The sequence below is a fragment of the Patella vulgata genome, chromosome 8 (genome assembly GCF_932274485.2).
Source record: "Patella vulgata chromosome 8, xgPatVulg1.2, whole genome shotgun sequence".
In the NCBI taxonomy this organism is placed as follows: domain Eukaryota; kingdom Metazoa; phylum Mollusca; class Gastropoda; family Patellidae; genus Patella; species Patella vulgata.
In genome coordinates, this window is record NC_065886.2 from 32,468,875 (window position 1) to 32,492,781 (window position 23,907).

At 37.8% G+C, this 23,907-nt stretch overlaps 2 long non-coding RNA genes across 4 annotated transcripts; both read left to right on the forward strand.

Moving 5' to 3' along the window:
* The first annotated feature begins 2,769 nt into the window (after window positions 1-2,769).
* Window positions 2,770-10,450, forward strand: LOC130014141 (uncharacterized). The gene is made up of 3 exons (XR_008789154.1): window positions 2,770-2,919; window positions 7,561-7,662; window positions 8,771-10,450. It is a non-coding gene; the product is annotated as an uncharacterized LOC130014141 (long non-coding RNA).
* A 3,494-nt stretch (window positions 10,451-13,944) lies between these two features.
* Window positions 13,945-22,374, forward strand: LOC126831123 (uncharacterized). Of its 3 annotated transcripts, none has more exons than XR_007684145.2 (3): window positions 13,945-13,998; window positions 18,643-18,744; window positions 19,853-22,374. It is a non-coding gene; the product is annotated as an uncharacterized LOC126831123 (long non-coding RNA). The 3 variants fall into 3 exon arrangements; XR_008789129.1 differs by lacking the exon at window positions 13,945-13,998 and adding an exon at window positions 14,179-14,252; XR_008789130.1 differs by lacking the exon at window positions 13,945-13,998 and adding an exon at window positions 18,039-18,063.
* The last annotated feature ends 1,533 nt before the right edge of the window (window positions 22,375-23,907 follow it).

Below are 23,907 nucleotides of genomic sequence, written 5' to 3' on the forward strand. Positions count from 1 at the left end.
CGTTTTTAAACATCCTGCAGGGATCAGACCATATTTAGTTTCCATTCCATTCGGCTCATACAAATACAATGTATAAAGATTCCGATTCAGACCATATAGATATCTATGAATCCACTTGACCCAATGACAGACAGTATGGTCTAAAGCGCACATGTTAAACGATTCTGCCCCCACCCGCCACCACATGATAAAAATCTTGAGGGGGACTCGCGCTAGATAAATAGATGAAATGAAATGGGGTTTAACGTCCTATTGTTTTGGCCCCGAACTGGGCTAATGAAGACAGGCATGCGCCATACAGTTTGCTATGGGGATATTTTGCCAGGACAGCGGCACTACGGTCTACTTTTATATCGACTTCCAAATGTCAAGGGATCTGTTAAGTTCAGGCCAATGTGTACACGGGACCTCGGTTTTTTGACGCATCCGAACGACTAGGCAGCTGTCCTTGTCAGGCCCCCCGTCCCGCATCACTGACAAGGAGGCTAGAGTCTTATCTAATATCCATGACATAGCCGTTGACATATGCCTGTCGTAGGCGGTTACCTTCTAAATCACTCTAGGTCAGAAATGAACTATTACAGCGGAAGGGGGGTGGGGTGCAAAAATGGGCGGCAGAGGGGGCGACTGCCCCGGGGATCTATTTCAGGAATGAGGGGCATCCATTTATAACCCTCATCAATAGCCGCCTTCCACTAATTTAAGTAATAATAATACAGTGTGTCTGATCAGCACCGTTCTAGTTTTTAAGATACATGTATTTTTTTTTAACAGACACACCCTATAACTGACATATTATTTACTAATCAATCAAAATAAATTAAAACAAGAAGACTCTGTTATCAAGATGGTTTCCATGGAAACACTAAAATATTTAATCTCAGAAATTTCTAATTAGCAAAAGGCATAACTACCATAATATATTAATGCGTTTACAAAATAAACCGGGTAAGAAGGGAGCCCATTTAAAAATTCCCCCAATTAATTCGTTCGGGGGAGCTGCGATGGCTCGGTATGTAATATGTTGGCTCGGCAACCTGGAGGTCTCTTGTTCACTCCCAGTATTGGCTGAGAAAGTTCCTCGAGAATTTCCAGTGTGCTTCCAACTTGTCATTGGTGCAGGTGGGGGGGGGGGTCAACGTATAGTCGTTCGATGGGACGTTAACTCGAGGTCCCGTGTACATACTGGAGTGCACGTAAAAGAACAGTTGAAACAAAATACAAATAGCATGATAAGAAACAATTAATAAAGAAGATGGGTTATACATTTTCTTAATTTAAAAATTACCGGAACAAAAGTTAAAAGTTAGACCATATTAGACCATAGCACGACATTAAAGGGACTATCCCGATTAGAATAGAGTCTCAAAAATTAAAGTCCGAGTACGTATGAAATTTAAGCACCAAAATATATAGGAATGGTGTATTGACCTTGTCTCAAAATTTCAGCTCAAAATATTGAGTCGTTTGGACGTGAACGCCAAAACTGCTTATCCGGACACGTAACCCTTTTAAGATTTCGGGTCAATTTTTGCGTTGGGTGACCTGATAATCGATTCCCGTTTCTTGAGAGATCTATACAGAAAGTGACCCATGTGTTGTACTTGATAGCAGACGGTAAATTTCACCTACACATTATTTTTATAAAAAAAAGGTCTGGTTTTATCCAGACACCGTATAATACAGTTTGGGACACCGGTCTCCATTTCCAGATGAAGATTGACGGGTTTAAGTTGTTTGCAAACTTATCACAAATATTGAGTTACTTGCCGGCCCGTAGGTAGAGGGTTTTAAGGCATTTTAACCCAAAATTAAGCAGTTTTATTCTCCAAAACATTATCGGGATTGGCCCTTTAACACATATTTAATTTTAAATATACCGCCATAGGTTAAAGGTCGGCAAAGACATTTCACTCTAAATTAACCAGTTTCATTCACTGATGTATTTCTGGGAGATTACCTTTAAAATAAATAAAGCAATTAGGCATTCACCGCCACAGATCTCATAAAAGTAGCTATTTAAAAATAGTAATTTGTGCATGTAATTTCATTCTCATTATCCGTCACAAATTATTTTCTGACAAGGAAATATGATGGGGGCGTTTTCTATTTTGATCGGACGGAAATATAACATTTCATAAGATAAGCCTTTTTTCTATCCTTTTCATACAAAGCAATATAATATTATTACGAGCATAAGACGGATTAATTTTCATCTTTTTTTTCAGACAATATAGGACTCTTTATTTTATGTTTTCAGAAACGGTTATGTCACATGATTTAATAAGATGGGTATATGGTTTAATCCCGCAATGCCCCCACCCCGACCCCACCACTCCACCACCAAAACAAACAATGTTATGGCGTATAGGTGTTGTCCCGGGTACATTTATCTACGTTTTAGTCGAACCGCAATCATTATGTAAATTAGTTCGTTTTGCATTTTTGCTGACTTTTTAACATTAGCACGTTAGTAGCGGATCCAAGTTGAGGCCATGAGAGCCCTAGGGGCCCGATAACCTCCTCCGCTCACCACAATGTTTCACATGTTTCACAATTAGTGAGGTTGTGCCTGATATAAATAAAGGAATTCTTAGTCCAACGCCCCCCCCCCCACTCCACACGGGGGGAGGGATGTACACTCCCACCCCGCCCCGCACGTATATATACCATGCGCGCGTCATTGTTTACCGTTAGTACAATACAAAGCCAGGTCAATGTGCATTTATCCCTTTGTTTACCCGAGCGATCAGTCTCATTTACGACACGACACTAGGGATGCTGTGGCTTATAGAATAAAACAGAAGCCCAAAACTTGTTTGCAGTTGAATACCGTCACGCTCTATAAAACAGGGGAGCTTACTCAGATTAGTAGCCAGGTTGATACACACATTCTGATAGACCCGGGAAACTTTACAGGTAAGTTTTACTACACAAAATATTAAGAAATTGTTGGGGTTTTTTAAGTTAAATAATTGGATGAAGTTTATTTTTGCAATAAATGTCCAGGTGGTATTTCAAATGATAATAATAAACTGTGACGAAAGTTACAATAAAAGTGCCTGAACACACCCAAACAGATTTCGTCTCGTGCTTGACGATTGGTTTACACATTTATAGCCGTACACAGGTTATGTTCAGTTCCCATATTTAATAATCTTATCCCAAAACAGGTAAACAATTCATTTTATTTTATTTGGTTTATTTGAATAAATCTAATTAAAGAATGCATTTTTGACATTAAATTCTATTTGACCCAGTAAATATGCCATTAAATGTATATCTAATGGGAGTGTCTATTTATATTTATTCTATTTATTTGTAGTTTTAATGGAATTGAAACATTGAAATGTTAGTAATAATTACATAGAAATATATGTCATTTAATTAATGTTGTTGTGCATGCAGATATACCAAATTATAAAATTACAGGTGCGCTTAGTTGACTAATATACATACATACATGCATATTGTATGTTGTGCAGGTATACGTTGGAAAGAGACGAGCCTACATTCTTGACCCCGATACATTCTTACCATTGTATTTGAATGAGCATTGTATACAAAAGGCATGATTGAATGAACGTGTTTTGATCTATGATAGGGGACGATTAATCTATCATTTATAACAATGTAATTTACCCTTATATCTATTACATGTTTTTATGTTCTTTGTGTTGATGTTTAACTTATAATATGATAAGATAAGATATGATTTTATCGCATAATACATCCGCCTTGAGAGAGAGAGAGAGAGAGAGAGAGAGAGAGGGGGGGGCGTCGTGTGAACAGACCGTATGCTGGTAATTAATGTATTGATTAATAATTAATACATGTAATTAGCACACTCCGAACTGCCCATCTTCAATATCCCGGTTGGTGCCGAAAAGTAGGACGTTAAACCCGATTTCATGTCATTTCACGTACTAGATCCTATAATGGGTAGCCAAGTGCAGTTATAGATTAAACATTTAAAATTAAAACGTAAATAAGGGAATGACTCAACATACGATATGAAAATAGGAATGCAACAAGTAGATGTTTTATCGCAACTCGGTGATTCTGTGAGTAAGATGTTGACTCGCTAACCTGGAGGTCCCGCGTTCGACCCGGTGTTGGTCGCCCCACCCCACCCACTTTCTTGTCAGTGGTATAGCATGGTAGTATAGTCGTTCGGATGGTGCGAAACCGAAGTCCTTTATACACATTGACCTACACGTAAAAGCATCTTTGACAGTTGGAATTAGATATAAGAGTAGGCCATAGCGCCGCTTTCCGGACTGTATGGTACGCGTATGCCCGTCTTTATTAACGCAGTCGGAGCAGAACAGTAGGACGTTAAACCCAATTTCATTTCATAAATTCAAGAATACACTATCGATAGTTTAGTTTCTAATGTAAACTTATACGCCGAAATTAGCACGTATATGGACTTAAAGTTGATAATCGGCATATAAAATTATAAAGGGACATAAGTTTGCATTTCCAGTCTTTTTAGAAATTCGTCATACAAATCAAAACAATGAAAGAAAAAAATAAATGAAACGAAAATATGGGAGAAAAAGACAACAAATAATCGTTTAAGTATTTATTAACATGTATAATATAATATGTGTTTTGTTTGAAGAAATTTGTGGATACTAAATTTATTGCAACTTTAAAGGAGCCAAATCGCTATTATTTTGGATCTAGAAATTGACACAAATGGGTCGCAACGCATATAATAATGTAATGTGAATGTATATAAACTGATTTACATTCAATCGTTTTTGTTTTTACTGCAATTTCTAATCAGTTATGTTCGGCGAAATACGCCATAAGTCTCAATCGAAAGGCAATCTCTAGCGTCTGGTTATTCCACTCTATACCGATAGTATTTATTGCGCATGCTCTCCAGATAAGAATATGCCGTCACCGTTTGACATGACTTGTGGAATATATCTAGCCTCTTTCTACGAGTCCCTTGTTAAAAATGGCGCTGAAATGCCATGGTACACGATTCGTGCACCAACGCTAACATGTTTATTTTGTCTTAATTAATGGATATCAGAAGCCCATCTTTTCCCCGTAAGATCACAACATCAATGTTGATTTAAATTGACAAATAATTCGTGTTTTCAATGTCGAAGATTTTGGATGATATTGAGTTAGGGACTTAGCTACTTTAATTAAAGGGAAGACAGGATGAACCTATAGACACCACGCAATCAATCATGTCTACTTAAAAGAGTAGCAGATGCCGGACATGCATCAAACGATGATGCCGGTGGAGAGAGTAGATATTAATAGATATTTTTAAAAAAACCTCCACACAGCAGGATTTGTTAAAAGAGTGTTTTAACCCGAAACGTTATAAAGATGAATATCCTACCCCATTTCAACCTCAGTCTGTTAATAATAAAACTAACGAGGTCATTTTGGACTAACATCTCTTAATTTCAGCAATTGGCTTGCACGTATCAGTTTTTAGTACTGGAAGGAAACCGGAGTATCCGAAGGAAACCCACAAGGTTAGGCAGGCGACAGGACCGCTTATCGAATGAAATGAAATGGGGTTTTAACGTCCCATTGTACTGTTCCGACTTGGCTAAAGAAGACGTGCGTATGCCATGCATTGTGCTATGAGAAACAATTTGCTCGGACAACGGCATTACATGTGTACAGTTTATATTAATTTTGCGCAACTTCAAAGGGATCAAAAACTATGCGAGTTTCATACCGAATGGCTAATATAAAATATCAAACATTCAAAATATCGTTTATTATATTATTATAAAGAAAATATAAATTATATCTGCATTTATGCGCGTAGGGTACATTTAATTGGCTTGCTACGCTCGACTGTCTTTCTTTTCTTACATCGCTTTGTCGGCAATAATAGGTGTTGTCACCCATCGTTGACCAACCGACATAAATCCGAACACATTAAACGGTGGTAACTATGTCATAAACTGTATTATTGTAACAATTTGCACTTTTTAGGCGACTTTGTCGTGGATTTCTTTATCGGAAAAAGCACCCAAAAAGTTTTAAAAAACTACACTGACTCGTTGTGCTCGGAACTCCACCACCCCTTTATAAAGGAATCCTTTATCCACCCCATGATGATCGTATGCTAGTCAATCGTTACGCACTATAAAACTAGTTGCAAATATTCAACTAAAACATAATGACTACACACCTGAATGCAGAATGATAACACACCTGCATATAATTCAACCGCACCTATTTGAAGGTAAACATTCACCAACTTATATACAAAAGTCAGGGTTCGTTAGATTTAATCGTCTAGCCACGAGTATCTTGATGTTACACAACCCACCCAGAAAACTATTCACCCAAAACTATCATATAACTTATATTAACTTATATAAGGTCTGTCATTGATTCAAGTGGCTTGGTTTCCATCCCAAACTTTTACGTGACAAGGACTAGGACCGCCCTTCCCAACTTCGTGGGTTTTTCCCGGGGGTTAGTCCCGAAATGACATTTTATGTGTCGAGTGGGCTTTAATGTTTTACTTTCAGCGCTGTGCCAAAAGCTATTAAATTTGTGGAAAGAAATTAATGTCGCCAAAGTAAACAATATATGTATTGCCCCTCGTGTGTGATTTTGTCGGGATTAGTTTTACATAATGTCATGTTAACTTTTGATATTTTTATTTGCGTTAAACATACATACCGTTATCTATGACATCATATTATGTCAACAAATAAAAGTATAAACAGTTTTATCATCTAATACGTCATATATCATTATAAACATTTTTATGTCAATATGCACCTATTTATTTTACTTATCACGGCTTAAGTGTGTCCTACTCACATCGATTATTTAACAGTTATTTAAGAAAACACAGCCATATTATCGAATGCAGCTAATAACCATTTGTGCTTGACAACAATACGATAACACTTGCCGAAACGTTGTGCTATATATATGTGTATAAACCAGTGATTGTTTCTAATATATATTGTGCTATGGTCAATCCATTAGATGTTAGATGTCTTGCCTAATATATGAGAGAGAGAGAGAGAGAGAGAGAGAGACGTAACTAACGTATGGTACAATTTTATTTCAATAATTCACTCGCGCGTATAGGTGTCTTTAGCGGGGGCAGGAAACCGGAGGACCCAGAGAAAACCGGCCAGGCAATCCCACTTCTTGTCATGTACAAGCCTGAGATCGAAACCACGCAACTCGATTCAATGTTAGACCTTATGATCTAAGGCGCACGCGTTATATCACTCGCCCCCACCCCTCTGGTAACGAGCAATGTTTAGCTTCATAGACTATAAATTCATGTAGAACAAACCAAGTTTCATGGTCTGTTGACAGTGTATGCTTTATATAATAAATATATTGAAATATTACCCGTACACATGACACATTTATATGGAATACAAGTAATTTTAGAAGTTTGATAAAGACGAGAGAACGTTGCCAGGAATAAAGGTCTAAAGTAAATTGTATTCTATATACATGTAATTGGGACATGTGTTATTATCATGCAGTTAGTAATTAATATCGCCTAAACAATTTACTCATTGTACATTACAGATATTTAAGATGGGAGTTCAGAGTATATCTTACGTGGTTATTGTCGCCATCTTGGCTACAGTTCAAGCTGATTGGTTTTCAGACCCAGAGTGGTCTTTTCAGGTAAGAGATTTGTAAGTTGTTTGGAAATATTTTACCGCCATCATACCTCCGGGAGAATTTGGTATAATGAACAGCACCAGTGTCGCACATGTACAGAGGTTTACTAAACGTACCCTGTATGTCTACAATTAGCTCCTCTTGAAAACAGACCCTAAGCTAGTTGTCCGAAATTTAAATTCGTAGGAGTTTAGTCGAAAACACCATATTTCGAGAATTTTGAGAAATATATAATCTGCTTTCATTGAATAAAATTGAAAAGGTTTAATCTGTCTTTGTGTGTATAACATATGTGAACCGGAGTAGAACCCCATTACAAATCAGTATATTAATTGTTGGATGTGGTGATCATTTAGGGCAGAGATCTATTCTCTAAGTAGAGTAGACATTTCTCTGAGTGCAGAATGATAGCCTACAGAGGCGGAGCGGTTAAGGCAATAGCACACTCGACCCGACACAATCCAGATCATTCCTGAACAAACATTTGGTTCAGAAATAAATCGCTTGCAGTGTGTGTGTGTGTGTGGGGGGGGGGGGGGGGCAGAGAAAACCCACAAGGTTGGACAGTCGACCCTACGCCTTGTCACGTGAAGGTGGGGAATCGAAATCACACCACTTGACTCATTGACAGACGTTATGGCTTCACGCGCACGCGTTAAACCACTACCCCACCCCCACCCCGCACAATATCGCGAATGAGCTCTGTTCCCATGACAACTGCCAACCAAATGACCGTGCAGTTCTTCTTATGACCTTCTAATACGTTACTAATTTCCAAGATAACAACTTTGAAAGTTATTCAATGAATAAACTTTTTTACTGGAGAAATGACTTTTAAAGAACAACCACAATGGACGATAGTCAGGGGACGCAATCGATGAAAACTATTGCCTAGCATCTAATTTTACCCTTTTTACACGGCTGTTTTAAGTTAAAAAAATGTTACCCATATCAAGTCAAGTTTGCGCCTCTTCTATAACACCACAGAACGGCAATTCTTATAGACACTGTGCAATACAAAAGTGTTGCTTATATCAATTTTGCGCCATCCCTGCTCTACCCCTCCCAAAGCCATTGAACGGTACTATATTTTTACTGTATATTCTTTTAGGTGTACATGAACGAAAACACCAGTTTACGCTGCAACGACAGTTTAGTAAATATTCATCCGTCAGCCGAGCTCTGGTGGCATTTACCAAGCGGTGCTAAAATCCACGGCTACTCATTACAGAGAGATGAGAAATACGAGTTAATGGACGACAACGGACTCCGAGGCGGTATACTCAAGATCAAAAACGTTAAATCCAGCGATCACGGATTATATATCTGTATGGTTTACAATGGAAGCGAAAGGATCCACAAGATAAATCGTGGGCTCAATCTTTATGGACATTTGGACAGGGACAATTTTAATCTTTATCGTACACAGGTGATTGTGGCTTTTGTAGCTGCTTTAGTCTTCGTGGTGCCGCTTTTGGCAATTTGCTTCATATACCACTTCCGGTACATGAGCGACGCCGAGAAAGAGCGTAAGCAAAACAGTGAGAAATATTTCAGTGAACTTCATCAAGCTCTGCAAAATGGCAGCGATTATCCGACAAAGCCATACCAGCACTATGATAACCCCTCTTATGATACGCATCTTTAAAGTCTCCAAATCACTCAGGCTCTTTTAAAAATCTATTTCTTCAATACACACAGTGGCGTAGTTAGAGTTTGTGCCGCTACCCCATCAGAATCCGCAAAAACACACACCATATACATGTGAAAAATGCTTAAACCTTTAAACATACAAAGCGGTGTTAATCATGACAAAATATAATTGTCAGATCGTTTTGTATCACGGTAACGTCCCGACAGAAAATCAAAGTTATTTTCAATGAAGAAAACCAAAAGTGCCACGCCACGTATACGTGCAGCCCGTGGCGGGTCAAATTAACGTACGCTACTTGATAATCGACATCCTAAATATAGTATATTTATCGAGTGGATAACAGTTACAATTAAATTCTAGTTAAAGATGCATTATGTAAGATTTAGATAAACAGCTGACAGTTTTCGTTATGATAGTTAAAACGATAGATAATGAAAAGGGAATATCTTGAAAATTTCAGTCAAAATATTTCATTTTTGAGCGACGTTTATATAGGGCTGTTTGGAGTCTCGATTGTAATTGCTACCGATGTTACGATAGTAAACCAAGTCTCGATTATCCAATTTTTAAAATTTAATCATTAACCGCCAATTATGTTTAAATCCGTTGAAAATCTCGAGCATCCGATGACACCGGAAGTTGATTATATGTTTCGGCAAGATATTTAATGTCCATTTTATAATTTATATAACATGACACATGTAAGGCCTAAAGAAAGACTTGTAATGGTCAGATTTAGCTGTTGCATAATGCATCTTTAAAAGTTGATCGAAAATAAATGTAACCTATTCTGGTCTCTACTATTATTTTCCTGAACTATACAAAATATCACATCGAAGAAATATATCCTTAAAGCATAGTAAACTTATAGTAAACTTATAAACCTCATATAGGCCTATATTCTTGATGCGAGGTCTGCTCCAGGGCTAAGGACAACTCAAGTCGGCAAGTGATCTTTCCATTAACTTAGACAAGTCTTAGATGAGTATGTTGGACGGACTCCAGACTAAACATTCGGATATAGACAACATGCTTTTTGGACCAGCTACTTTTTTATCGTGTTTAAATGAAAGTCTATATTTTCTGTTTATTCTAGAAAGAGATTTACGTTCCACTCAACAATAATAATATAATGTCAGCACAAAATCCCTTCACTAGGGACTACACAAGACACATATTTCACATAACTGTAAGTTTGTAACACATACTCAGTTATCTAATCTATACACATGGAAGACAGAGCAGCTACTGATTTATTTCGGCGAAGTTTTGAAGAGTAAGCCTATTCTCTCAACGTTATCAAGACAAGACACGATGTCGAACTATAAGAATATAAGTTATTATCAAAAGGCAAGCTCAGGACTGACTGACGAAGAGTGCTGAGAAATATACCTTTTCTAAGGTATAACCCGAACTTTTTCAGTTACGTGTTTTGTGCAGATCTTTCCTTTCTTCAATTTTTAGTTGGATTGTAGATTAGACTAATTAGAGGTCGTAGCAATTGTGTGATAAATAACACACAGCTACATGTAGCTACGAGAACGTAGCTAAAAGCGTTGAGATATAATGTGCTTGGATGAGAGATGAGGTTTGTTATCTAAGCTACATGTAATACAAAATATAAACGCAAAACAACAACAAAAATCAACATTTCTTATTTACCGCTTGATACTAAATCCTTCTTTTCGTCAAGAAAAGTTAACAAGAAAGGTAACTCTGTGTAACGTTTTTAAACATCCTGCAGGGATCAGACCATATTTAGTTTCCATTCCATTCGGCTCATACAAATACAATGTATAAAGATTCCGATTCAGACCATATAGATATCTATGAATCCACTTGACCCAATTACAGACAGTATGGTCTAAAGCGCACATGTTAAACGATTCTGCCCCCACCCGCCACCACATGATAAAAATCTTGAGGGGGACTCTAGATAAATAGATGAAATGAAATGGGGTTTAACGTCCTATTGTTTTGGCCCCGAACTGGGCTAATGAAGACAGGCATGCGCCATACAGTTTGCTATGGGGATATTTTGCCAGGACAGCGGCACTACGGTCTACTTTTATATCGACTTCCAACTGTCAAGGGATCTGTTAAGTGCACGCCAATGTGTACACGGGACCTCGGTTTTTTGACGCATCCGAACGACTAGGCAGCTGTCCTTGTCAGGCCCCCCGTCCCGCATCACTGACAAGGAGGCTAGAGTCTAATCTAATATCCATGACATAGCCGTTGACATATGCCTGTCGTAGGCGGTTACCTCCTAAATCACTCTAGGTCAGAAATGAACTATTACAGCGGAAGGGGGGTGGGGTGCAAAAATGGGCGGCAGAGGGGGCGACTGCCCCGGGGATCTATTTCAGGAATGAGGGGCATCCATTTATAACCCTCATCAATATCCGCCTTCCACTAATTTAAGTAATAATAATACAGTGTGTCTGATCAGTACCGTTCTAGTTTTTAAGATACATGTATTTTTTTTTTAACAGACACACCCTATAACTGACATATTATATACTAATCAATCAAAATAAATTAAAACAAGAAGACTCTGTTATCAAGATGGTTTCCATGGAAACACTAAAATATTTAATCTCAGAAATTTCTAATTAGCAAAAGGCACAACTACCATAATATATTGATGCGTTTACAAAATCTCGAACAGTTTATGTGACATGCCCCGGAAATAAAAACGGGTAAGAAGGGAGCCCATTTAAAAATTCCCCCAATTAATTCGTTCGGGGGAGCTGCGATGGCTCGGTATGTAATATGTTGGCTCGGCAACCTGGAGGTCTCTTGTTCACTCCCAGTATTGGCTGAGAAAGTTCCTCGAGAATTTCCAGTGTGCTTCCAACTTGTCATTGGTGCAGGTGGGGGGGGGGGTGGTGTCAACGTATAGTCGTCCGATGGGACGTAAACTCGAGGTCCCGTGTACATACTGGAGTGCACGTAAAAGAACAGTTGAAACAAAATACAAACAGCATGATAAGAAACAATTAATAAAGAAGATGGGTTATACATTTTCTTAATTTAAAAATTACCTGAACAAAAGTTAAAAGTTAGACCATATTAGACCATAGCACGACATTAAAGGGACTATCCCGATTAGAATAGAGTCTCAAAAATTAAAGTCCGAGTACGTATGAAATTTAAGCACCAAAATATATAGGAATGGTGTATTGACCTTGTCTCAAAATTTCAGCTCAAAATATTGAGTCGTTTGGACGTGAACACCAAAACTGCTTATTCGGACACCTACGTAACCCTTTTAAGATTTCGGGTCAATTTTCGCGTTGGGTGACCTGATAATCGATTCCCGTTTCTTGAGAGATCTATACAGTAAGTGACCCATGTGTTGTACTTGATAGCAGACGGTAAATTTCACCTACACATTATTTTTATAAAAAAAAGGTCTGGTTTTATCCAGACAACGTATAAAACAGTTTGGGACACCGGTCTCCATTTCCAGATGAAGACTGACGGGTTTAAGTTGTTTGCAAACTTATCACAAATATTGAGTTACTTGCCGGCCCGTAGTTAGAGGGTTTTAAGGCATTTTAACCCAAAATTAAGCAGTTTTATTCTCCAAAACATTATCGGGATTGGCCCTTTAACACATATTTAATTTTAAATATACCGCCATAGGTTAAAGGTCGGCAAAGACATTTCACTCTAAATTAACATGTTTCATTCACTGATGTATTTCTGGGAGATTACCTTTAAAATAAATAAAGCAATTAGGCATTCACCGCCACAGATCTCATAAAAGTAGCTATTTAAAAATAGTAATTTGTGCATGTAATTTCATTCTCATTATCCGTCACAAATTATTTTCTGACAAGGAAATATGATGGGGGCGTTTTCTATTTTGATCAGACGGAAATATAACATTTCATAAGATAAGCCTTTTTTCTATCCTTTTCATACAAAGCAATATAATATTATTACGAGCATAAGACGGATTAATTTTCATCTTTTTTTTCAGACAATATAGGACTCTTTATTTTATGTTTTCAGAAACGGTTATGTCACATGATTTAATAAGATGGGTACATGGTTTAATCCCGCAATGCCCCCACCCCGACCCCACCACTCCACCACCAAAACAAACAATGTTATGGCGTATAGGTGTTGTCCCGGGTACATTTATCTACGTTTTAGTCGAACCGCAATCATTATGTAAATTAGTTCGTTTTGCATTTTTGCTGACTTTTTAACATTAGCACGTTAGTAGCGGATCCAAGTTGAGGCCATGAGAGCCCTAGGGGCCCGATTACCTCCTCCGTTCACCACAATGTTTCACATGTTTCACAATTAGTGAGGTTGTGCCTGATATAAATAAAGGAATTCTTAGTCCAACGCGCCCCCCCCCCCCACTCCACACGGGGGGAGGGATGTACACTCCCACCCCGCCCCGCACGTATATATACCATGCGCGCGTCATTGTTTACCGTTAGTACAATACAAAGACAGGTCAATGTGCATTTATCCCTTTGTTGACCCGAGCGATCAGTCTCATTTACGACACGACACTAGGGATGCTGTGGCTTATAGAATAAAACAGAAGCCCAAAACTTGTTTGCAGTTGAATACCGTCACGCTCTATAAAACAGGGGAGCTTACTCAGATTAGTAGCCAGGTTGATACACACATTCTGATTGACCCGGGAAACTTTACAGGTAAGTTTTACTACACAAAATATTAAGAAATTGTTGTTTTTTTTTAAGTTAAATAATTGGATGAAGTTTATTTTTGCAATAAATGTTCAGGTGGTATTTCAAATGATAATAATAAACTGTGACGAAAGTTACAATAAAAGTGCCTGAACACACCCAAACAGATTTCGTGTCGTGCTTGACGATTGGTTTACACATTTATAGCCGTACACAGGTTATGTTCAGTTCCCATATTTAATAATCTTATCCCAAAACAGGTAAACAATTCATTTTATTTTATTTGGTTTATTTGAATAAATCTAATTAAAGAATGCATTTTTGACATTAAATTCTATTTGACCCAGTAAATATGCCATTAAATGTATATCTAATAGGAGTGTCTATTTATATTTATTCTATTTATTTGTAGTTTTAATGGAATTGAAACATTGAAATGTTAGTAATAATTACATAGAAATATATGTCATTTAATTAATGTTGTTGTGCATGCAGATATACCAAATTATAAAATTACAGGTGCGCTTAGTTGACTAATATACATACATACATGCATATTGTATGTTGTGCAGGTATACGTTGGAAAGAGACGAGCCCACATTCTTGACCCCGATACATTCTTACCATTGTATTTGAATGAGCATTGTATACAAAAGGCATGATAGAATGAACGTGTTTTGATCTATGATAGGGGACGATTAATCTATCATTTATAACAATGTAATTTACCCTTATATCTATTACATGTTTTTATGTTCTTTGTGTTGATGTTTAACTTATAATATGATAAGATAAGATATGATTTTATCGCATAATACATCCGCCTTGAGAGAGAGAGAGAGAGAGAGAGAGAGAGAGGGGGGGGCGTCGCGTGAACAGACCGTATGCTGGTAATTAATGTATTGATTAATAATTAATACATGTAATTAGCACACTCCGAACTGCCCATCTTCAATATCCCGGTTGGTGCCGAAAAGTAGGACGTTAAACCCGATTTCATGTCATTTCACGTACTAGATCCTATAATGGGTAGCCAAGTGCAGTTATAGATTAAACATTTAAAATTAAAACGTAAATAAGGGAATGACTCAACATACGATATGAAAATAGGAATGCAACAAGTAGATGTTTTATCGCAACTCGGTGATTCTGTGAGTAAGATGTTGACTCGCTAACCTGGAGGTCCCGCGTTCGACCCGGTGTTGGTCGCCCCACCCCACCCACTTTCTTGTCAGTGGTATAGCATGGTAGTATAGTCGTTCGGATGGTGCGAAACCGAGGTCCTTTATACACATTGACCTACACGTAAAAGCATCTTTGACAGTTGGAATTAGATATAAGAGTAGGCCATAGCGCCGCTTTCCGGACTGTATGGTACGCGTATGCCCGTCATTATTAACGCAGTCGGAACAGAACAGTAGGACGTTAAACCCAATTTCATTTCATAAATTCAAGAATACACTATCGATAGTTTAGTTTCTAATGTAAACTTATACGCCGAAATTAGCACGTATATGGACTTAAAGTTGATAATCGGCATATAAAATTATATAGGGACATAAGTTTGCATTTCCAGTCTTTTTAGAAATTCGTCATACAAATCAAAACAATGAAAGAAAAAAATAAATGAAACGAAAATATGGGAGAAAAAGACAACAAATAATCGTTTAAGTATTTTTTAACATGTATAATATAATATGTGTTTTGTTTGAAAAAATTTGTGGATACTAAATTTATTGCAACTTTAAAGGAGCCAAATCGCTATTATTTTGGATCTAGAAATTGACACAAATGGGTCGCAACGCATATAATAATGTAATGTGAATGTATATAAACTGATTTACATTCAATCGTTTTTGTTTTTACTGCAATTTCTAATCAGTTATGTTCGGCGAAATACGCCATAAGTCTCAATCGAAAGGCAATCTCTAGCGTCTGGTTATTCCACTCTATACCGATAGTATTTATTGTGCATGCTCTCCAGATAAGAATATGCCGTCACCGTTTGACATGACTTGTGGAATATATCTAGCCTCTTTCTACGAGTCCCTTGTTAAAATGGCCCTGAAATGCCATGGTACACGATTCGTGCACCAACGCTAACATGTTTATTTTGTCTTAATTAATGGATATCAGAAGCCCATCTTTTCCCCGTAAGATCACAACATCAATGTTGATTTAAATTGACAAATAATTCGTGTTTTCAATGTCGAAGATTTTGGATGATATTGAGTTAGAGACTTAGCTACTTTAATTAAAGGGAAGACAGGATGAACCTATAGACACCACGCAATCAATCATGTCTACTTAAAAGAGTAGCAGATGCCGGACATGCATCAAACGATGATGCCGGTGGAGAGAGTAGATATTAATAGATATTTTTAAAAAAACCTCCACACAGCAGGATTTGTTAAAAGAGTTTTTTAACCCGAAACGTTATAAAGATGAATATCCTACCCCATTTCAACCTCAGTCTGTTAATAATAAAACTAACGAGGTCATTTTTGGACTAACATCTCTTAATTTCAGCAATTGGCTTGCACATATCAGTTTTTAGTACTGGAAGGAAACCGGAGTATCCGAAGGAAACCCACAAGGTTAGGCAGGCGACAGGACCGCTTATCGAATGAAATGAAATGGGGTTTTAACGTCCCATTGTACTGTTCCGACTTGGCTAAAGAAGACGTGCGTATGCCATGCATTGTGCTATGAGAAACAATCTGCTTGGACAGCGGCATTACAGGTGTACAGTTTATATTAATTTTGCGCAACTTCAAAGGGATCAAAAAACTATGCGAGTTTCACACCGAATTGCTAATATAAAATATCAAACATTCAGAATATCGTTTATTATATATTATTATAAAGAAAATATAAATTATATCTGCATTTATGCGCGTAGGGTACATTTAATTGGCTTGCTACGCTCGACTGTCTTTCTTTTCTTACATCGCTTTGTCGGCAATAATAGGTGTTGTCACCCATCGTTGACCAACCGACATAAATCCGAACACATTAAACGGTGGTAACTATGTCATAAACTGTATTATTGTAACAATTTGCACTTTTTAGGCGACTTTGTCGTGGATTTCTTTATCGGAAAAAGCACCCCAAAAGTTTTAAAAATCTACACTGACTCGTTGTGCTCGGTACTCCACCACCCTTTTATAAAGGAATCCTTTACCCACCCCATGATGATCGTATGCTAGTCAATCGTTACGCACTATAAAACTAGTTGCAAATATTCAACTAAAACATGACTACACACCTGAATGCAGAATGATAACACACCTGCATATAATTCAACCGCACCTATTTGAAGGTAGACATTCACCAACTTATATACAAAAGTCAGGGTTCGTTAGATTTAATCGTCCTAGCCACGAGTATCTTGATGTTACACAACCCACCCAGAAAACTATTCACCCAAATCTATCATATAACTTATATTAACTTATATAAGGTCTGTCATTGATTCAAGTGGCTTGGTTTCCATCCCAAACTTTTACGTGACAAGGACTAGGACCGCCCTTCCCAACTTCGTGGGTTTTTCCCAGGGGTTAGTCCCGAAATGACATTTTATGTGTCGAGTGGGCTTTAATGTTTTACTTTCAGCGCTGTGCCAAAAGCTATTAAATTTGTGGAAAGAAATTAATGTCGCCAAAGTAAACAATATATGTATTGCCCCTCGTGTGTGATTTTGTCGGGATTAGTTTTACATAATGTCATGTTAACTTTTGATATTTTTATTTGCGTTAAACATACATACCGTTATCTATGACATCATATTATGTCAACAAATAAAAGTATAAACAGTTTTATCATCTAATACGTCATATATCATTATAAACATTTTTATGTCAATATGCACCTATTTATTTTACTTATCACGGCTTAAGTGTGTCCTACTCACATCGATTATTTAACAGTTATTTAAGAAAACACAGCCATATTATCGAATGCAGCTAATAACCATTTGTGCTTGACAACAATACGATAACACTTGCCGAAACGTTGTGCTATATATATGTGTATAAACCAGTGATTGTTTCTAATATATATTGTGCTATGGTCAATCCATTAGATGTTAGATGTCTTGCCTAATATATGAGAGAGAGAGAGAGAGAGAGAGAGAGAGACGTAACTAACGTATGGTACAATTTTATTTCAATAATTCACTCGCGCGTACAGGTGTCTTTAGCGGGGGCAGGAAACCGGAGGACCCAGAGAAAACCGGCCAGGCAATCCCACTCCTTGTCATGTACAAGCCTGAGATCGAAACCACGCAACTCGATTCAATGTTAGACCTTATGATCTAAGGCGCGCGCGTTATATCACTCGACCCCACCCCTCTGGCAACGAGCAATGTTTAGCTTCATAGACTATAAATTCATGTAGAACAAACCAAGTTTCATGGTCTGTTGACAGTGTATGCTTTATATAATAAATATATTGAAATATTACCCGTACACATGACACATTTATATGGAATACAAGTAATTTTAGAAGTTTGATAAAGACGAGAGAACGTTGCCAGGAATAAAGGTCTAAAGTAAATTGTATTCTATATACATGTAATTGGGACATGTGTTATTATCATGCAGTTAGTAATTAATATCGCCTAAACAATTTACTCATTGTACATTACAGATATTTAAGATGGGAGTTCAGAGTATATCTTACGTGGTTATTGTCGCCATCTTGGCTACAGTTCAAGCTGATTGGTTTTCAGACCCAGAGTGGTCTTTTCAGGTAAGAGATTTGTAAGTTGTTTGGAAATATTTTACCGCCATCATACCTCCGGGAGAATTTGGTATAATGAACAGCACCAGTGTCGCACATGTACAGAGGTTTACTAAACGTACCCTGTATGTCTACAATTAGCTCCTCTTGAAAACAGACCCTAAGCTAGTTGTCCGAAATTTAAATTCGTAGGAGTTTAGTCGAAAACACCATATTTCGAGAATTTTGAGAAATATATAATCTGCTTTCATTGAATAAAATTGAAAAGGTTTAATCTGTCTTTGTGTGTATAACATATGTGAACCGGAGTAGAACCCCATTACAAATCAGTATATTAATTGTTGGATGTGGTGATCATTTAGGGCAGAGATCTATTCTCTAAGTAGAGTAGACATTTCTCTGAGTGCAGAATGATAGCCTACAGAGGCGGAGCGGTTAAGGCAATAGCACACTCGACCCGACACAATCCAGATCATTCCTGAACAAACATTTGGTTCAGAAATAAATCGCTTGCAGTGTGTGTGTGTGTGTGGGGGGGGGGGGGGGGCAGAGAAAACCCACAAGGTTGGACAGTCGACCCTACGCCTTGTCACGTGAAGGTGGGGAATCGAAATCACACCACTTGACTCATTGACAGACGTTATGGCTTCACGCGCACGCGTTAAACCACTACCCCACCCCCACCCCGCACAATATCGCGAATGAGCTCTGTTCCCATGACAACTGCCAACCAAATGACCGTGCAGTTCTTCTTATGACCTTCTAATACGTTACTAATTTCCAAGATAACAACTTTGAAAGTTATTCAATGAATAAACTTTTTTACTGGAGAAATGACTTTTAAAGAACAACCACAATGGACGATAGTCAGGGGACGCAATCGATGAAAACTATTGCCTAGCATCTAATTTTACCCTTTTTACACGGCTGTTTTAAGTTAAAAAAATGTTACCCATATCAAGTCAAGTTTGCGCCTCTTCTATAACACCACAGAACGGCAATTCTTATAGACACTGTGCAATACAAAAGTGTTGCTTATATCAATTTTGCGCCATCCCTGCTCTACCCCTCCCAAAGCCATTGAACGGTACTATATTTTTACTGTATATTCTTTTAGGTGTACATGAACGAAAACACCAGTTTACGCTGCAACGACAGTTTAGTAAATATTCATCCGTCAGCCGAGCTCTGGTGGCATTTACCAAGCGGTGCTAAAATCCACGGCTACTCATTACAGAGAGATGAGAAATACGAGTTAATGGACGACAACGGACTCCGAGGCGGTATACTCAAGATCAAAAACGTTAAATCCAGCGATCACGGATTATATATCTGTATGGTTTACAATGGAAGCGAAAGGATCCACAAGATAAATCGTGGGCTCAATCTTTATGGACATTTGGACAGGGACAATTTTAATCTTTATCGTACACAGGTGATTGTGGCTTTTGTAGCTGCTTTAGTCTTCGTGGTGCCGCTTTTGGCAATTTGCTTCATATACCACTTCCGGTACATGAGCGACGCCGAGAAAGAGCGTAAGCAAAACAGTGAGAAATATTTCAGTGAACTTCATCAAGCTCTGCAAAATGGCAGCGATTATCCGACAAAGCCATACCAGCACTATGATAACCCCTCTTATGATACGCATCTTTAAAGTCTCCAAATCACTCAGGCTCTTTTAAAAATCTATTTCTTCAATACACACAGTGGCGTAGTTAGAGTTTGTGCCGCTACCCCATCAGAATCCGCAAAAACACACACCATATACATGTGAAAAATGCTTAAACCTTTAAACATACAAAGCGGTGTTAATCATGACAAAATATAATTGTCAGATCGTTTTGTATCACGGTAACGTCCCGACAGAAAATCAAAGTTATTTTCAATGAAGAAAACCAAAAGTGCCACGCCACGTATACGTGCAGCCCGTGGCGGGTCAAATTAACGTACGCTACTTGATAATCGACATCCTAAATATAGTATATTTATCGAGTGGATAACAGTTACAATTAAATTCTAGTTAAAGATGCATTATGTAAGATTTAGATAAACAGCTGACAGTTTTCGTTATGATAGTTAAAACGATAGATAATGAAAAGGGAATATCTTGAAAATTTCAGTCAAAATATTTCATTTTTGAGCGACGTTTATATAGGGCTGTTTGGAGTCTCGATTGTAATTGCTACCGATGTTACGATAGTAAACCAAGTCTCGATTATCCAATTTTTAAAATTTAATCATTAACCGCCAATTATGTTTAAATCCGTTGAAAATCTCGAGCATCCGATGACACCGGAAGTTGATTATATGTTTCGGCAAGATATTTAATGTCCATTTTATAATTTATATAACATGACACATGTAAGGCCTAAAGAAAGACTTGTAATGGTCAGATTTAGCTGTTGCATAATGCATCTTTAAAAGTTGATCGAAAATAAATGTAACCTATTCTGGTCTCTACTATTATTTTCCTGAACTATACAAAATATCACATCGAAGAAATATATCCTTAAAGCATAGTAAACTTATAGTAAACTTATAAACCTCATATAGGCCTATATTCTTGATGCGAGGTCTGCTCCAGGGCTAAGGACAACTCAAGTCGGCAAGTGATCTTTCCATTAACTTAGACAAGTCTTAGATGAGTATGTTGGACGGACTCCAGACTAAACATTCGGATATAGACAACATGCTTTTTGGACCAGCTACTTTTTTATCGTGTTTAAATGAAAGTCTATATTTTCTGTTTATTCTAGAAAGAGATTTACGTTCCACTCAAAGTAATCTAGGCTATTTTGTAACTAACACATTTTATATCTTATTTAAATAATTCGCTTGTACCACACGTGTCTTTAACAGTGGGAGAAAAATGGAGCACCCAGAGAAAGTAACACTGCTCCTTGCCCCAATAACACACCTGGGCCCTGTTTCACGAAATTTAACTAAAGATAAAATCCAAATTTTAGTAGATACTTCAATTTTGATTGGCTTAGCACTAAAATCAATCTAATATTATCCTATCAAATTACTAAAATTTGGATTTTATCTTAGTTAAAATTTCGTGAAACAGGCCCCTGGGATCCAAATCTCGATGCGCACGCATTAGACCACCCAACCGCCGGTTTATTCTAGAATAATCGAGGTTTTAATATTAATACATCTTTAAATATTGTCTTGTATCTTTTTATACCACATCTTGCCCTGTGATTATCTCCTATACTTAGATCTCGCCATGTATCTTATGAGTTATCTTTTCTTAATATATAGTTGTATGTTAATCAAAATGCGATTACTATTCATCCATTTAGGAATTTTTAACGCCATTTTTGTGACCAGGTACTGACCCTCAACCGCTACTCGCCTTGTTGTTCTTGTGGTTGATATATGAGGGGGAGGTGGGGGGCATCTCCTTCGACAAACGCCGTATGATCGATATAAAACTTGGTATGCTTGTTCCTTGGACAATTACACTTCGATATTTGCTTTCCAAGATGGCTGCGTCATAGATTGTTCCTGGTCCATGAATGATGCGCTAGTTTATAATCATAATCAAAATTGTATTCTTTCCGTTTAATCATTATGTTTTGTTATATATCATGTATGTTCATTTTATAATAAAAATATCTTATTATATTCTTATTAGTTATCCACCGTTGTATGAACATTACCCTGCATTGGCCGAGAAAGTTCATCCAGATTTTCCGGCGTGGTTTCCCCTTGTCAGTGATGCAGGACGGAGGGCCTAACAAGGACAGCTGTCTGGTCGTTCGGATGGGACGAAAAACCGAGGTCCCGTGTACAAATTGGCGTGCATGTAAAAAAACCCTTGGCAGTTGGAATTCGATATAAGAGTAAGCCGAAGCGCCGCTGCCCGGGCAAAATTTCCCTCATAGCACACTGTATGGCGTATGCCCGTCTTCATTAGCCCAGTTTAGGAGCAAAACAGTAGGACGTTAAACCCCATTTCATGTCATTTCAGGAACATTTCCCAAGCTAGCGCGTGTTCAGAGGGGATGTAACATAGAGTTATCTACGGTTGACGGAAAATTACCCAAAGCAGGCGCGTGTCCAGAGGGATCTTAGCACAGAGTTATCTACCGTTAAAGGAAATTAACACAAGCATGCAGGCGCGTGTGCAAAGGGGTCTTAGCATAAAAGTATCTACCGTTAAAAGAAAATTAGCCAAGCCGGCGGGTTAGATCTATTTGATAAGGCCAATTTTAAGTTTGGTCAAAGGTCACGACATGTAAACAGGGCTAGCGCTAATCCAAACCATAACCCTGGACCTAGCCCTAACACTCACCCTAACCATAACCTAAAATCTCGCCAAAAATCACGTGCCCTAACCTTATTTACATCTCAGCGACCTTGACGAAAATTGAGTTGGCCTTAACAAAAATAGATCAAGCCCAAACAGGCACGTATACATCCACCGCGGGAGGTCTTAACGTAGACTTATCTACCGTTAAAGGAAACTTAGGCCTACCCATGCAGGCGTGTGTCTGGGGCATATTTTTTCCTCCTTCATCCATCGAAACTACGTCGAGTAAACAAACGTTTAACCTCAGATCATTTCACACTAATATTGTCTCTGGGCTTCTGATTTTATAAAATTCACGGGCAATCCCTCAGATCTTACGCTATAAACTTGGACGTTGTCTCGACCCTGGAGATTCCCACTGCTCAAATTCCGGAACACGCCCCTGCTAAGTGAAGGGGGTGCAGTGGTTTTATGGTGCGATTTCCAACGCTTTTGGCTGATTCTGATATTTCAGCACATTGAAATCTTATCAAACCAATGTCAAACATAAAGCGGCCCAGAGTAGACCAAACTGGAAATCACTTGGATTCTGATTGATCGAAATGTGGTGTCGAATGAATCCTCTAAACTTTCATGGGTTGACTCACATGAATATTTCTTTAACACTAGTAGGCCTATACATGTAATATGTCGTTTCAGCGGCTGGAAATCGTCAAGAAATCTTTCCTGTGTCATTCAAAATGAGATTCATTTATTAAAGAAACATTACCATATGTAGGTTAATCATGTATTAAAGATACATGTTTTAAGATAGAGATGAAGAATAAAAGAACTGGACGTTCTAGCTTAATAGTTCAAAAATACACTAGAAGAAATACCTACTATAGGCAGATTTAGCTCTTATAATGAAT